Here is a 7,500-nt window from a genome sequence, read left to right on the forward strand (position 1 = left end):
ACTGGAGGCGGTGCGGTGACGTGCAGGAATATGAGGAAGGCGAAGGGAGGAGGGAAGAGGGAATAGGAGAGGAATGGAGAGTCGCGAGGGGGAATAGGAAGAGTAAAGATGCTGGAAATGGGAGATGAGTGAAGGTAGAGATGGGAGAAGGTTGAGGAAGGGACAAAGATGTAGAAATTAAAGATGGGAGGTGGTTGATGGGGCAAAGGGAGGGAATAGGGTATGGGAGGATAAAGGTAAGGAAGGTGGGGATGGTCAGAAAGGATAGGAAAGGAATGGGAGTGAGGAGGGAGAGAGATGAAAGAGGCAACCTGGTGAATGTTCTTGGATATAAACACTTAATAGACTCTTTCTCTCTCTCTCTCTCTCTCTCTCTCTCTCTCTCTCTCTCTCTCTCTCTCTCTCTCGTCCATTGTCTTTACCAACGTGTGTGTGTGTGTGTGTGTGTGTGTGTGTGTGTGTGTGTGTGTGTGTGTTTGCATGAGGATAGAGTTTGATGCTCTTGCACGTAAGCACCAAATGACCTTGTCTCCTGGATACCTTGTGCTTGTTAAGTGTGTGTGATTGTGTGTGTGTGTGTGTGTGTGTGTGTGTGTGTGTGTGTGTGTGTGTGTGTGTGTGTGTGTAGGCGGAGCAGTGCAAGGCTGGGCGGAGACTCAAGCCAAGGAATGCAGACACGAGCCAAGGAAATTAAAAGAAAGAAAAAAAAAAGATAGTTGTAAATGTAAGTCAAAGAAAGTCTAGTGATGGTGATGAGAAAATGTACCAGACAGAGAGAGAGAGAGAGAGAGAGAGAGAGAGAGAGAGAGAGAGAGAGAGAGATTGATTCTGTGGCTCTGAAATAAAAAAGTGACTGGTTAGTCTTACTAGGAGTGACAGTGGTACAATGAAGAAAAAGTAGTAGTAGTAGTAGTAGTAGTAGTAGTAGTAGTAGTAGTAGTAGCTGCAGTAGTAGTATTACTAGTAGTAGGAGTTGTAGTAGTAGTAGTAGTAGTAGTTGTAGTAGTAGTAGTAATAGTAGTAGTAGTAATAATATTAGTAGTTATTGCTGTTATTATTGTTATTGTAGTAAAGTAGTAGTAGTAATAATAATGAAAACAGTAGTAGTAGTAATGATAGTAAAGATAGTGATGTGGCAGTGGTGGCAGTAGTCACAGGTGGCAGTGGCGACAGTGGTGGTGGTGGTGGTGGTGGACGAGGAAGAGAGGTATGGGTGGAAGAAGTGGCAGCGGTCAAAGGCCATGAAGGTGGAGGTGCATTGGTGAGCAGGTTTATATAGGGCGAGTCTGATTGCATTCTTGGCAACGTGAGGGAAGCAGTGTTACGCTCATTACCGGGGCCCTCGTCGAAATTATGCTTCGTCCGGGGCTCCTGGACTTGATAAGGAAGCGAGGGAATGGAGAGGAACAGGAAAACAATACTGTACCTAAATATAGATGCTAATATTGTTGTGTTTTCATTTTCATTTCAGGTTTTCTATTTGGCAACTTGTTTCTCTCCTTGTTTTGTCGAGTGTGTGTGTGTAGGAAAGAATTTAGGATTGAGAGAGAGAGAGAGAGAGAGAGAGAGAGAGAGAGAGAGAGAGAGAGAGAGAGATGAAGATGAGGTCTAATCTAATTCACGCCTCGTCTAACCTTATCAAAAGCTATCACACTAACAAGCATGATAGAGAAGTCCTCCTCCTCCTCCTCTTCCTCCTCCTTCTCCTCCTCCTCCTCCTCCTCCTCCTCCTCCTCCTCCTCCTCCTCCTCCTCCTCCTCTTCCTCCTCCTCCTCCTCCTCCTCCTCCTTGCTCTAATTTGTTCTGTCCTCCCACACGTAGTTCACTCATAGGAATAAATTCTAAGGTACGTTCGTTAGATACTAATATGTTTCTTGGTATCAGTTTTTGCTCCTTCTCTTCCTTCTCCTGCTTTGTGTACACTTTCCACGTTCATTAAATTACCCTGAGAACAAGACGATGCATGCACTCTCTCTCTCTCTCTCTCTCTCCTGACGGCGTAGCAGACGAAACTTAGCTTGTTATTTAGTAGCAGTGATAGCCTCCATGAACCCTAAAGCAGGCAATGGTCCGAGGTGGCGTCCTGCCGTGCCCTGGTCCCGTGGCGGCCGGCGTGGGCAGGGTGAGGGCGCCTTTTGGTAATGGCAGGATGTTTAGCTAAGGGCGTGGTGTGAAGCGGGACAAGGCGAGGCGGGGTTCAGCTCACTCTCTCCCTGTAGGCTTGTCGGTAAGGCGAGAGGGACGTGGGCGTTTTGGCAAGAGACTCCACGTGGGCTGGTATTATGTGATGTGTAGTGGTGGTGGTGGTGGTGGTGTGGAATGTGGCGAGAGAGAGAGAGAGAGAGAGAGAGAGAGAGAGAGAGAGAGAGATTGATAGATAGATAGATAGATAGATAGATAGATAGATAGACAGGCAGACAGACAGACACAGACAGATATTCCCAACAGAAAGATAGACATACAAAGAGACACAGACAATTAGATAACAGTGATTTACAGTGACAAAAAAACAAACTCAATACTTACATAAAGAAAAACAGACAAACAGACAAACAGACAGACAGACAGAAACACACAGATAAAGAAAGAGACACATAGACACAAAGATTTATACTCAGACAGACAGACGGACAGAACAATTGCGCCAGTATGTGAGCGTGTAGGTCAGTGGGCGGGTGGGTGTGAAGTGTGACAGGAGGGGCGTGGTCGTTATGGCAAGAGTAGTCGTTCAGGTGTGACCGTGAGGAAACGTGTGGGTCGTACTTTGCATCAGTAAGGCGGCGACACCGTGGCGGTCTTCTCTGGCTCCGTGTCTATAATTGGCTGCCGAGAACAAAATAATGGTAAGTAGTAAGTAGGAACCGGAAAACCTAAACGAAACCTGCTCTTTGTTGACGCCAAACACTTGCTGACAAATGAAACACGATTTATAAATGCTTCACTTGAACGTTTGCTCTTCAGCGGGTGAACGCGAGCTGCATGGTGACTGCTGAGCGTGTGTGTTTGTATGTCTGTGTGTGTGTGTGAGCGTGCGAGTGTCCGTCCTTCACCCTGCGTCTTGCATCATGAAACTGGAGGAAGGAGAGAAGAAGGAGGAGGAAGAGGTGGAGTAGGAGTGGGTTAGTGAGGGCGTGGATGTCAGCTGAGGCGGCGGTAGAAGGGGCGAGACAAAAACATGTCGCGTTTCCAGTTTCCAGGCTCGTCCCGCCGCCGTCGTGTCGGGATTCTGAAGGAAAATGCATAACTTTAGCTGCTGTTTTGGGAGGACCAAGGAGGAGGCAGCTCACTTATATATACAACACTGAGTTGCGCTTCCTGGTCCCCGCTGCTTACGAAATGAAACTCTGGCGACACTGAGACCTAACTAATCGGCTTTCTGCGCACCTGGAACCAATATAAACGGCTTACGTGTCGAGGTTCAGGCGAAAGTACAGCTGTTAAGAGAGTATAACCTGTAGGAGGCGCCTCAGCATGTCCGGGGCTAAGGGAAGTGAGGGCTGGACCGCTGACCTGGTGAAGCATTGGGACCTAAGGCGGATCAAGGCTTGAGGGGAGACGACACAGCGGGACGTGGTGTTTGGAAGTACATAGTAAGGGAGGAGGAGGAGGCCCTGACGGCCTTTGGCGACGTGTACAAACCGGCACGGCCTAAGATGGTTTGCTGGTAGATCAATCTGGACCTAATTTGGCTTGGTATTCGATCTTTTTTTCTTTCTTTTTCTTAATCGTAAGGTTGACTGGGTCATCACAACGGTAACTTCGGCTCAAAAAAAAAAAAAAAGTCAATATTCTTACGTTACATGGAATACTATAACAATGTGCTGGAGAGAGACACGAGGAAAGAAAGCTAGGCGTGATGTTAACCCCTTCAGTATTGGGACGCATTTTTACCTTGATATATTTTTTATGTGATATGACGGTTTTATTTATATTAGGAAGGGTCGTTGGAGGTCAGAAGAATAATTCCCCACGTGAGTTTCTGAAGCTGTATAAAATCGCGGAAGTAATCAGAGTGAACATGAAAACGCGTCATGGCACTGAAGGGGTTAAGAATGCTATGTGCCGCGAAAGAAATAAAGTAACGAGATGGAATATTTTTCGCGGTATAGTCAATAAGTTGGTGTGTGAGAGAGGGTGCTGGTGACGCCTCGAAGCTGTGGCAGTGGCGGTGATAGTGAGAGGGAGAGAGAGTGAGAAGGAAAAAAAAAAAAACGCCAATTGCAAGTGTCTTTACCAGTGTTGGGGTGCCATTCGACCTCCTCCTAGCTGGTAAGATCAAGAGGGCACTGTGTATCGAGCAGGGCGTTTTGTAAGGAGATACTTAGGTAACACTGATGGTGGGAATGGGCGTTGATGGTTGTGGTGGTTGTGGTGGGGAGGGTGGTGGTCGTGGTGGTGGTGGTGGTGGGGCATAGGTTTCTCACGGCTCGAATTGTGTGTGCGTGGGTCATTCTCTCTCTCTCTCTCTCTCTCTCTCTCTCTCTCTCTCTCTCTCTCTCTCTCTCTCTCTCTCTCTCTCTCTCTCTCTCTCTCTCTCTCTCTCTCTCTCTCTCTCTGATCAGATTTTTGTGTTTTGGGAATTATATACATGAGAGAGAGAGAGAGAGAGAGAGAGAGAGAGAGAGAGAGAGAGAGAGAGAGAGAGAGAGATAAAGCGAAAAAGACGAAGAAATAACGAGATAAATAGCGAGCGAGCCGTCAAGCAGCAGCAGCAACACCACCACCACCACCACCACCACCACATACATATGCCTCCCCTCCCACCTTAGCTGCCACAACCCACAAAGTGCTGGCAGATTGTCTCAAGTGGCCCCGAGGTGTGGGAGGACCTGCCATCCTGTCACTGGTGAGGGCCGAGCTAAATCCTGGAGTGGGGAGGAGAGAGAGAGAGGGGGGGAAGAAGAGAAGAGAGATGAGGGAAGACAGGAATGCATGAGGGCGAAGAGGAAGACGAAGTACGAGGGAAGAAATAGAAGAAGTAGAAGGAAGAAGTACAGGATTGAGGAGGAATGGAGCCAGAGAAGGGGATTAGGGGAGAAGAGAGGAGATGAAGAAAGAAAGGAGAGAACGTGAGGAAGAGGGGAGAGAAAGGGGGTGTGGGAGGAAAATGAGGGAGAAGAAAGGAAAGCGAGAGGGAGAGAAGAAGCCGGTTTGAAGGAAGGGAGGAGGAGGAGAAGGGATACGAAGAGAGAAATGGAAAGTATTTGGATGGTGACATAAATGAGAAATTGAAGGAAAAGACAGAGGAGAGGAAAATAGCAAATTATAGAGAAAGAAAACGAAGGAGTAGTAGATAATGGAGATGAATAACATGAGAGGAGAGGAAAGAAAAGAGGAACTGAATAAAGGATAGACAGGAGAGGAACGAAAAGAGAAAATGAATAAAGAATAGACAAGAGAAAGAAAAAGAATGAAAAAACGTGTCTGGTGTTAATAGAAAACTAAACAAAAAAAAAAAAAGCAGGAAAGAATGCAACATGAAACTAACCAACACATACATTGATAAAGTGGAATAGAAAAAAATATTAGATAAAAGTACAAACTAAACAAACCACCTCTTCATATCCTCTTACACACTCCACACACCCATACAACCCCCAGTCGCTTCCACTTGACTCCTAATCCTCACCAGGGCTCCTTCACCCACTCCTCCACTCACTCTCTCCACCCTCATGACCCCTTCACCGATACCCTGTCCTCTTTCCCTGCCTACCCTTTCTCTCGCCACCATAATGCACTTCTCACAAAGACACGCTCTCTCGCACTCTCTCTTTCTATCTCTCCCCCGCCTTCCATCCTCCACCTGCTCCACTAGCCTCCACCTTCTCTCCTGTGTTGCTCCACCTAATCCAGATCTGACTTTTCATATACAGGACACCTCTCGTGGCATTTCCAGTTAAATCGTATAATGTTCAAATGATGATTGATGGTAAGACACACACACACACACACACACACACACACACACACACACACACACACACACACACACACACACACACACACACACACACACACACACACACACACACACACACACACACACACACACACACACACACACACACACACACACTCTCTCTCTCTCTCTCTCTCTCTCTCTCTCTCTCTCTCTCTCTCTCTCTCTCTCTCTCTCTCTCTCTCTCTCTCTCTCTCTCTCTCTCTCTCTCGAGTTATTTGTAAAAAGTATACAATCGCAGAACTAGATTGAGCAATGTAGTGTTGAGTGACGCCGAAGAAATTGTATATTATCAACGTATGTGTAGCTCTCTCTCTCTCTCTCTCTCTCTCTCTCTCTCTCTCTCTCTCTCTCTCTCTCTCTCTCTCTCTCTCTCTCTCTCTCTCTCTCTCTCTCTCTCTCTCTCTCTCTCTCTCTCTCTCTCTCGGCATGTGTTTCCTCATCAGCTTTTCGTGTGTTCCCTTATATTGGTCTTGGTGATCTAATGATTGGTTTCAGAAGCGTGTGTGTGTGTGTGTGTGTGTGTGTGAGCGGCAGCAGACCACGCAACCAAGATTTCCTGATGTAACTTTTATAAACAGGTTGAGATATTGCGTGCGCACTGGAGTAGGAAGAGGAGGAGGAGGAGGAGGAGGAGGAGGAGGAGGAGGAGGAGGAGGAAAGGGAGGAGTGAGGAAAAAACAGTGAAGTAAGAGCTGGAGGGAGGAAGGTTGTAAGGCAAAGGAAATTTATTTTTGGTGACAGAAGTGCAAAATAAACGAGGATGATGAAAGAGAGAGAGAGAGAGAGAGAGAGAGAGAGAGAGAGAGAGAGAGAGAGAGAGAGAGAGAGAGAGAGAATAATCTAACGAGGGGGCAATGCACAGAAGAAGAAAGAAAATGAGAAAATCACGGTGGTTAAGAGACTAAATAAATTATCTCGTTGAGCAAGCATTAATTGAGGAGAGAAAGTGGCTGTGGACCAATAAGGAAAGAGAGAGAGAGAGAGAGAGAGAGAGAGAGAGAGAGAGAGAGAGAGAGAGAGAGAGAGAGATAGGTGATTTACTGAGAAAGCTGGTCACGTTGTCTTCCTCAATATACTTGATTGTGTTCTAAGTGTTGTGCTGAGTCACGGGGGAGGAGGAGAAGGAGGAGAAAGAGGAACAGGAGGAGGAGGAAAACGAGGAGGAAGAAAAGGAAGAAGGAGTAAGTAGAAGATGAGGACGAGGACGAATGGAAAGAAAAAAAAGGAAAAGATATTGAAGGGAAAAAGACGAAAAAAAAAAGATCAGGAGGAAGAGAAGGAAGACGAGAAAGAAGATGGAAGAAGAAGAATGAGGAGGAAATGAAAGACGAGAACTTGTGGAAACAGAAAAAAAATATAAAAGAAAGAAAGAAAGAAAAACGAAAAAAAAGATAGAAAAGGGAGAAGGAAGAGGAAGAAGAAGAAATGTTGGTAAAGAAGAAACTAAATTCAGATTCATACTCACATTACAAATTGATAACGAGAATATATGAAGGAAATAAGTGTTGGAAGGGTTTAAGAGGGAAGATAAATAAGAA

Source organism: Portunus trituberculatus, chromosome 46 (genome assembly GCF_017591435.1).
Source record: "Portunus trituberculatus isolate SZX2019 chromosome 46, ASM1759143v1, whole genome shotgun sequence".
NCBI classification, from domain to species: domain Eukaryota; kingdom Metazoa; phylum Arthropoda; class Malacostraca; order Decapoda; family Portunidae; genus Portunus; species Portunus trituberculatus.